Below are 9,156 nucleotides of genomic sequence, written 5' to 3'. Positions count from 1 at the left end.
GCTGACTGTGAGCCTATGTTTAGTCCAGTTTTACCACAGGGTAGGCCGCAGCGAAGACGAGTGCCCCCATCTTATCTAAGCGACTACCAGGTTGGCTCCCACGCTGGATGTAAACAACATTCTGTGAGCACTCAGTCTCATGATATAGGTTTAGTATATGACTTTCTTGTTTCACTACAGAGCCAAATCTCAGGATTATTGCAATCCCTTTTGAATTGAAATGACGAGGACGTCATATTTTAAGTGGGGGGAGGATGTAACCCACCCAAATATTTAAGTCAGAGTCCTTTGCCTATTTATTATAATTATATATGCATATGTCCATAGGTTAATGTATTATATTACTATTACTGTTTCCTTTTTCTCCTATTTTCCTCTCTTTTCTACCTGGCACGAGAGATACATTCTGTTCGCTATACTCACGTCACTTGTGGTATATAAGCTACTGCGCAGCCGTTGAAGTTAGTTCAACAAGAGTCAACACAGGGAGTAGGCAATAGCTCTGCTGTGCTTCGTACTGCTGTTCTTAAGATATATGATATTATTCTCCAATCTTCTCGCCAGGTAGGCATCTGAACTATTTTCCTTTCCTTTCTGTGTTTCTTAAGTTGGGTAAATCACAATGGAATAGGTTATTTGAGATAACTGGGAAAAACGGACGTTGGAGCTAACCGCTCAATGTTATCGTTATTATGCTAGCCTACCGTCTAGCTAACCACAACAGTGTTGTTATTTTATTTATGAGAAATGTCTGCAATACTTTTGTAAATAAGTTTAAGGGTAGTTTTATCATTTGTTTCAAGTTTTTCTTTTGTTTTGTTTTTGGTAGTGTAATGTTACAGTTCGTCTCTGAACATTTTGACAATGTTTAGTGTTTTCATCGTAATGAGTTCAACAAGAGTCAACACAGGGAGTAGGCAATAGCTCTGCTGTGCTTCGTACTGCTGTTCTTAAGATATATGATATTATTCTCCAATCTTCTCGCCAGGAATTGTGTCTGGGTAGCTAGATTGCTAAAGTGCCTAGTGCCCAACGACCGTCCTGTTTTTACAACTGTGCCTGTGGGGAAACCAACGGCTTGTGTCTGCGGCTCGAGCGTCTACCTCTCAACCGCCTGTACTGGAACGTCAGATATCACCAACAGCTTGTGTCAGCGGCTCGAGCTTCTACCTCTCAACCGCTTGTCCTGGACATCGCCAACGGTTTGAGTCTGTGGCTGCGACTCGAGCATCTACCTCTCAACCGCTTGTCCTAGAAGGCTCCAAAATCGAACTGTATTACACACAGGAACGCCTAGAACTTTGTTGAAAGACGGATCTACTCAGTGGCAGATCGCTGTTGAAATTCCAGCTGGTCAGCTGGACGAAATAATTCCATTCTCACATACACTGATTTAATTTAATTATATTCACATGTAGTTTATATAAGCTGTATATGTTTTGTTTTATATAATTTGTTTATTTATTTTAATGGCCATATTTATAAGTTATTTTATTTATTCTTATTAATCTATTCATTATTTACCTTATCTACCTGGATAAATTATATTTTAATATTACCTATATACATCTCTCTCTCTCTCTTAATAAATTCTATATTTTCTTACACCTTGAAACCAGATATATTATCCAATTTATTTGTTTATAATTCAATTAAATTGAAAGACCCTGTAAATTCCTCCCTCTCTGTAAAATCTACACAGGAAGGGTTACAGAAACGTAACATAAAACATTAGCTGCTAACGTTAATGCCACCGTCACAGCAACAGCAACTAAGTTATGATAGCTAGCCTAACGTTAGCTGCTACTTACTTAGTTGATCCAACAAGCATGGATGAGTTGTAAGTTAGACAGTACAACGTACATAGACTGTACACATGCCCGAATTTAATGTAGTACAATTTCACAATGAAACATTAACGTTACATAAATAAATGCTTGCTTACCATTAAGGTGGAGCTGCGAACTTGTCAGAGTGCTGAACACCGTTGGTCTGACTGACTGAACTGTTGCTCAAAAATGATCTCCCGCCGGACAGTTCAAACGTCGTCGCGCGGTGCACGTTTCAATCACCACGTCAAAATTTCCCAGTAAACCATAAATCCATGACTTTTCAATATCTTTTCAAAATGATTTGGATGGAAAATCAACATACTATCCAGGAGTGCGTTTCCCAAAAGCATCGTTGCTAACTACGGTAGCAACTAACATGGTTGCAACTATGTAAGTACGACACAACTGTTCCCCAAAACGATAGTGTGAACTATAGTGGTGGAACTTACATAGTACGATGCATCGTGACACTGCGTCAGTGTTTCCCAAAACCATAGTAGCAACTAACGTTCGCAACCACTATCGTAAAGTTGTGTAGTTACAACTACACCTCTCGACCTGTAGTAAGTAGTAAGAACCATAGTAGACGACGTAACCAACCCTGATGACGGAACACGCAGAGGACAGATGGATGAGAGGTAGCCATTAAACGATCCCATAACATTGCTGTGGGATACCATACCATAGCATTGCTGGAAGCTACAATTGCACATTACTGGACAACGTTATGTGGTACAGTGGAAAGTGAAGTGTTGTGGAGTTAGCCGACAACAGAGCGGCCTGTGGTGAAGTGCTATGATGACCACAATCATCTGTGTTGTTATTATTCGTGAATTTACATGTAGCCTAATGCTAATGTGTCAGCACAGATTCTTTCGAACACCCGTTAAGTTATCTGGTGATAAAGCTTTTGAATTCCAACGGTATTGTTATGTGAGGCTAGCATTGTAATTGTTATAAAAGGATAACGTTACATTGTAGTCGTATGTTAAGTGTGTTTGGATGAAGCATCTGCTAATCATACACATAGCTAACGGTATATGGACTCTACAGCCCATTATGATGTGGTGAAGTGACTGTGCTGTGGCAGAGACTGTAGCGTGTGTGCTTTATATGAGAGAGGTCAGGGGTTCAAGACTGAGTCGATGGGTGTGAGGTGAGTAGCCTATCCCTGTGGAGTGGGGTTTGTGTTGTATCTTGTCTGATCACAAGCTATGTTTAGCGGGTGTATACGTTAAACTACTCTCAGTTATTATATGATCTTGATATTTGAACATCTGAATTATGTTGGTACAATGACATTGGAGAATGCTGCTGTTGAGTAGCCTCTCGCTTGGAGAACTTTAAGACCTCTGGGACTTATGTGAGCATGCAGAGTGCTGTGGTCAGTGTCAAAATGTGACATGATTTTCACTGATTTAACTTGTCCTTCATGGCCCAGGTATGGGTAGGCCTGTCATGGGAGGCGGAAAAATGGTAAGTTGCCTTTGCTTTGTGACCTTTCAATCTGTGTATGTATTTTGATGTCATGGCTCATAGGGAACATGTGTGTGTGTGTGTGTGTGTGTGTGTGTGGGAGGGATCATGGGGAGAAAGTGATGGTGGGAAAGTTAAGTACATTTACCCCCTCACCCCCACCAAACTAAAAGAAATGTAAAAAAACATAAACAAAAGGGGAAAAAACAGGTAATGTGGCAGGGAATTGTGGGGTTTGGGTGTTTAGGGGCCAAACATATGTGCAACTAATTCCCAGTGTGCTTCCAGGCCAGCAGGAAGGTGTGCAGCAGCCACTGGAATGACCTCTTCCACCTCCTCCACTAACAGCTCCTCATCAGCCGGCAGTGGGATGTGATCCTGAAGGGCCATGTTGCAGAAGCGCCGCCACCAAAACCACACTGCACGCCTTTGCAGGATGGAGCTTCAGGCCACCAGCGGATTTGCTCACACACCTTTCCACATGCCCAGGGCCCTCTCCACAACAACGCGGGTCCGGCTATGGGCGTTGTTGTACCGCGCCTCTGCCTCGCTGTTGGGCTCCTAGATGGAGCAGTTGACATGCTTGTATTATCATAGGGGGTTGATGGAATAAAGTAGGTCTTGAAATGTCAGTGCACTCAGGGAATATAGACATGCATTTGAACAGTATATACTTTGCTACTGTCTCAGCAGCACCTACAGTAACACTGTGTGTGTGTGTGAGTGTGAGTGTGTATGTGTGTGTGTGTGTGTGTGTGTGTGTGTGTGTGTGTTGGTACAGCTGGCGCAGATCCTTCAACCATTTGAGCATTGAAACATTTGTGCTATGTGAACTGTCATTTTGTGGTTGTGATTCAACACACAACTTTATCTGTGAACTGTATCTGTGCATTTAAAATATCATGAAATACTTGTGTGTGGTAACAGTATTCAATTTTCAGTGTCACAGTGAAAACACATAACAAGGGCAACATTGGAAAAATGCTGCATAAAGGCATGAAAAACTTCCAGTGAAATGAAGGGCAATCATAAAGTAAAGTATTCATTTATATAGCGCTTTTAGAACAGAGTGAAACCCAAAGCACTTACATAACAACATGTTCAACATTGTTCATATTACATATCCATATTTATTCTGCTCTTACTGTAAGGTAACTGATAAGATACTGCACATATTTATATTTCATTTATATTACTCTAAACCACCTTCTGCAAACCAACTGTATACTACTGTCTACACTGCACTATATTTATTGTCCTGTCTATGCACCACCTGTCTATACTTTATATATCACATTGCACTTTTCTGCCTTTTTGGCACTTCTGGTTAGATGCAAACTGTATTTGGTTGTATTTGTATTTGTGCTCTGCACAATGACAATAAAGTTGAATCTAATCTAACCATGCCAATTTGCATAGAACATAATATACATGTATCCTAAGCCTAGGCTAGTAAGCATATGGTCTCCAATCAGTTAAAACTAGGACTACAGGTTCTAAACGATCATAGGAATATTTAGTGACTGAGCCTATCCAAGATTCCAACATCATCATTATTCATTTATCATTATCTAGGCTCGAACCTATGACTACAAGATCCGAAATGCAGAGGTATATCCTTTCACGCCACCTTGTCATGCTACAACAAATGAAAATATTGGCCAGTATTTAGCCTATAGGCTATTCGGTGTGTTTCATTAAATGTGTAACTTATTTGTTCACATGTGCTCGGTTGGCGATTTATGCTTCACTGATTAGGCTCATTAGTAGGCTACGTTCAATAGACTGTGACGTTTTTATTAGAATTATCATTATTATGCCTATTATTTTTAAAGCATACATAGCCTAGGGCCTATTGAAATTACTGCCTATTGTTGTAATAAGTATTATCATTATTATTATTATTATTATTATTATTAATGATATTATAACTGCTGGGCCCAGGAAACGTCATGCAATGTCAAATTTCATTCATTTTGCGTGACTTCATGCGTTCGGCTCTAACCGACAGAGTCCGACATTCTCCGAACACATCTGCAACCATTGTAGTCTGAACTATGTTGGTTGAAACCAACATGGTTCAAACTAACAAAGTACTATGTAAGTACGGCGGCTTTGGGGAACAGTCGTAACTTACATGTTGGTTAGTTGAACGATGCATCGTACCACGTTAGTAAAAAGCTAACCTCCGTAGTTGTACGGGAAACGCACCCCAGGTCCGTGTACCTTCTGTTCATTTGATTTTCAAATTCGAAACGAAAATTGAAAATCGAAAAACGACCTTATATCTGTATTTAAAAAAAACAAAATAGGACATTCCCTCGTGTTTTTGTTTTGGATATTAAACTTTGTATCCCCAAGACCGAAATCCAAAATCCGCACAACAAGAATGTGAAATCGGCACTTTCCTTAATTTTTCATTTGGCCTATCCCCGCTAGGCTGTCCTACATTGAAACCTATGACGTTTTAATTAGAGACATGTTTGTAAACAAGCTAACTTACGCAGAAATGTCAGCTACATTGTATCAACTAGGAGCAAGGGGAGTGGAAGCCGTAGAACGCAGAGCTGGGGAAAATCGGACAACAATTCACTGGCCTAGCATGAGGCACGACAATATGCATTTGGGCTCCTCTGTTGTTCTGTATGCGCGACTAGCCTATCGTTGCCTGTATTATGTTGGTATAAGGGAGAATAGTAAGGGAGGAAGAATCTAGAATGAGCTAATTGCATTGGGGCGGGGGTGTGGGGGGATGCACGTGATAAGGCCTAGGAAGCATAGGCTAGTAGCCAGCTGACCAAGGACGTATTTGGTTATGGTTATGATAATGGTATTTCGCAGATGCTTCTGTTCAAAGTGACATACAACTAATTTATATTTATATTCATATTGTAACAACTGAGGCAACAAGGTTCAAATCAGTACATTTATTGGGTCAGGAGCGGGGAACACAGACAGGTCAAAACATCAAACACACAAGGCTAGTCACTAACACATGCACAATACACGAACGGGTAGTCACACACAACACAATTACACAATACAATAGGCCTACTAAAACCGATATATCACATTCCAACATGCACATATGGCATTATGGGAGTCCGATACAACGAGTCAAACGCACCGACGTTAGATTTTTTTTTTTTTTGCAGATTAAACTGTTAAGCTAAGCCTATACCTACAAAACATAGGCAAATAAATGCATGATGTCTATTGTCTTTTCAGTGACATTTCCCCTCTTTCTTCGAAGGGTGCACGCAACCTTAATCCCACTCCCTAGCACACCTGGACATAAATTAGGCCTACATATCGATCAAAATGAGAAGCTTGGAATGTTCTGGCGATTTTTTTTCTATGTGCAGATCACTGTCCTTCAACATCACCATCTTGCTCCCTTTGATGAACATATAGGCTAGCAATTATCCATTCGGGCAGTGGCAAAAAAATGCTGTCAGCATACAGTAGCTTGTTGAGTGTGTGGTGGCCTCGTGTGCCTGGGTTTTCATTTTTAACCTGAATAATGACTAATTGAAATTACAATATTGAAATTCAAACCCTCATTGTATATTTGATTATTTTTTCCACAAAATGCTTCAATATTTGTGTTTTATTTTTCTCTGGGAAGTACTGTTTTAGGTAAAGGTCTTCAAATCCGTTTTTTGATCACTGTTTCAACCTTGAAAATCAAATGAACAGAAGGTACACGGACCAAGCTACTGCATGCTCGCAGCATTTTTTTGCCACTGCCCGAATGGATAATTGCTAGTCTATATGTTCATCAAAGGGTGCAAGATGGTGATGTTGAAGGACAGTGATCTGCACATACAAATAAAATCGCCAGAACATTCCAAGCTTATCATTTTGATCGATATAGGCCTAATTTATGTCCAGGTGTGCTAGGGAGTGGGATTAAGGTTGCGTGCACCCTTCGAAGAAAGAGGGGAAATGTCACTGAAAAGACAATAGACATCATGCATTTATTTCCCTGTGTTTTGTAGGTATAGGCTTAGCTTACAGTTTAAACTGCAAAAAAAAAAAATCTTAACGTCGGTGCGTTTGACTCGTTGTATCGGACTCCCATAATGCCATATGTGCATGTCGGAATGTGATATATCGGTTTTAGTAGGCCTATTGTATTTGCATTTACATTGTGGTGTGTTAGCATGTGTAGTCTTCCCTTGGTTGTACCTTCATGTGTGTTGTGTGTGACTACCCGTTCGTGTATTGTGCATGTGTTAGTGACCTTGTGTGTTCTATAATGATGTTTTGACCTGTCTGTGTTCCCCGCTCCTGACCCAATAAATGTACTGATTTGAACCTTGTTGCCTCGGTTGTTACAATATGAATATAAATATAAATTAGTTGTAGGCCTATGTCACTTTGAACAGAAGCATCTGCGAAATACCATTATCATAACCAAATAGCCTACGCCCTTGGTCGGCTGGCTGCTTCCTTAGGCCTTATCACGTGCACCCCCGCCCCAATGCAAGGACAGCTTATTCTCGATTCTTTCTCCATTACTATTCTTCTTTACCAACATAATACAGGCAACGACAATTCACGAAAATATGCATTTGGGCTCCTCTGTTGTTCTGTATGCGCGACTATATTCTGTATGCGCGACTAGTCGCGCATACAGAACAACAGAGGAGCCCAAATGCATATTTTCGTGAATTGTTGTCAGATTTTCCCCAGCTCTGCGTTCTAGCTTCCACTCCCCTTGCTCCTAGTTGATACAAATTTCTGCGTAAGTTAGCTTGTTTACAAACATGTCTCTAATTAAAACGTCATAGGTTTCAATGTAGGACAGCCTACGGGGATAGGCCAAATGAAAAATTGAGGAAAGTGCCGATTTCACATTCTTGTTGTGCGGATTTTGGATTTCGGTCGTGGGGATACAAAGTTTAATATCCAAAACAAAAACACGAGGGGATTTCCTATTTTGTTTTTTAAAAATACAGATATAAGGTCGTTTTTTGATTTTCAATTTTCGTTTCGAATTTGAAAATCAAATGAACAGAAGGTACACGGACCAAGCTACTGCTGCTTTGTCTAAAAGTACACATAATTATGAAGTTGCAGCTATATATTTGCCGCTTACAGTGTTGTGTTGACCGTTTGCACAAACGAGGAGCTGAGAACCTGCATTCCATGATTCACTGCGTAGACGGGCTCTGGCTCAACTACGTTGTACCAGAAATGCGACTGAACGAACGAACGATTCAGAACGAATCATCTTGGCGAACTGAACTACGCGAACTGTGTCATGAGAACGAACAATAAAATTCACCACTACTTCTGAGTCAGTTGGAGACAGTTTGCCTGACACAAGGTAATCAGCTTCTCCACCTCCTCCAAGAAGGCTCTCCTTACTGTTGGAGATGAGGCCCAGGATTACCTACAACCCGAATTCCAAAAATGTTGGGACACTTTGCAAAATGTGAATAAAAAAAGAATGCTATGATTTACAAATCATGTCAATCCTATATTTAATTGAGAATAGTTCAAAGAAAAAAATATGTTCATTTTGAATTTAATGCTAGCAACACATCTCAAAAAACTTGGGCATTTTTACTATTGTGTTGCTTCATCTCTTCATTTCACAACATCTATCTATAAATTACATGAATGATTTACTGTCTGTGTGTCTGTTATTCGCATAGCCTATCTCTTGAACCGTTAGTCCGATTGATTTCAAACTTGACGGGCACGACCCAGACAGCAAAATATATTTGGGCCAGATTTGGTCCAGATCTTCATTAGCATTTGGCGCAGATCCTCTAAACGGACCTGCCCCGGGGTCATTTCTTCCAACGGGCCAATACCGGAACAGGTTGGAATTACG

At 40.4% G+C, this 9,156-nt stretch overlaps 1 long non-coding RNA gene across 2 annotated transcripts; it reads left to right on the top strand.

Annotated features, from left to right (window-relative positions):
• Positions 1-2,154: 2,154 nt before the first annotated feature.
• Positions 2,155-4,709, top strand: LOC143135150 (uncharacterized). Of its 2 annotated transcripts, none has more exons than XR_012988820.1 (2): positions 2,155-2,222; positions 2,886-4,709. It is a non-coding gene; the product is annotated as an uncharacterized LOC143135150 (long non-coding RNA). The 2 variants fall into 2 exon arrangements; XR_012988817.1 differs by having other exon boundaries at positions 2,155-2,470.
• The last annotated feature ends 4,447 nt before the right edge of the window (positions 4,710-9,156 follow it).

This window comes from Alosa pseudoharengus, unplaced genomic scaffold, assembly GCF_046254945.1.
Source record: "Alosa pseudoharengus isolate Yale_2024_CS ecotype anadromous, Long Island Sound unplaced genomic scaffold, YU_APseudo_1.1 YU_APseudo_1.1_scf_1, whole genome shotgun sequence".
NCBI classification, from domain to species: Eukaryota; Metazoa; Chordata; class Actinopteri; order Clupeiformes; family Clupeidae; genus Alosa; species Alosa pseudoharengus.
Note: the sequence above shows the minus strand (reverse complement) of the source record. Positions and strands in the feature narration are given on the sequence as shown.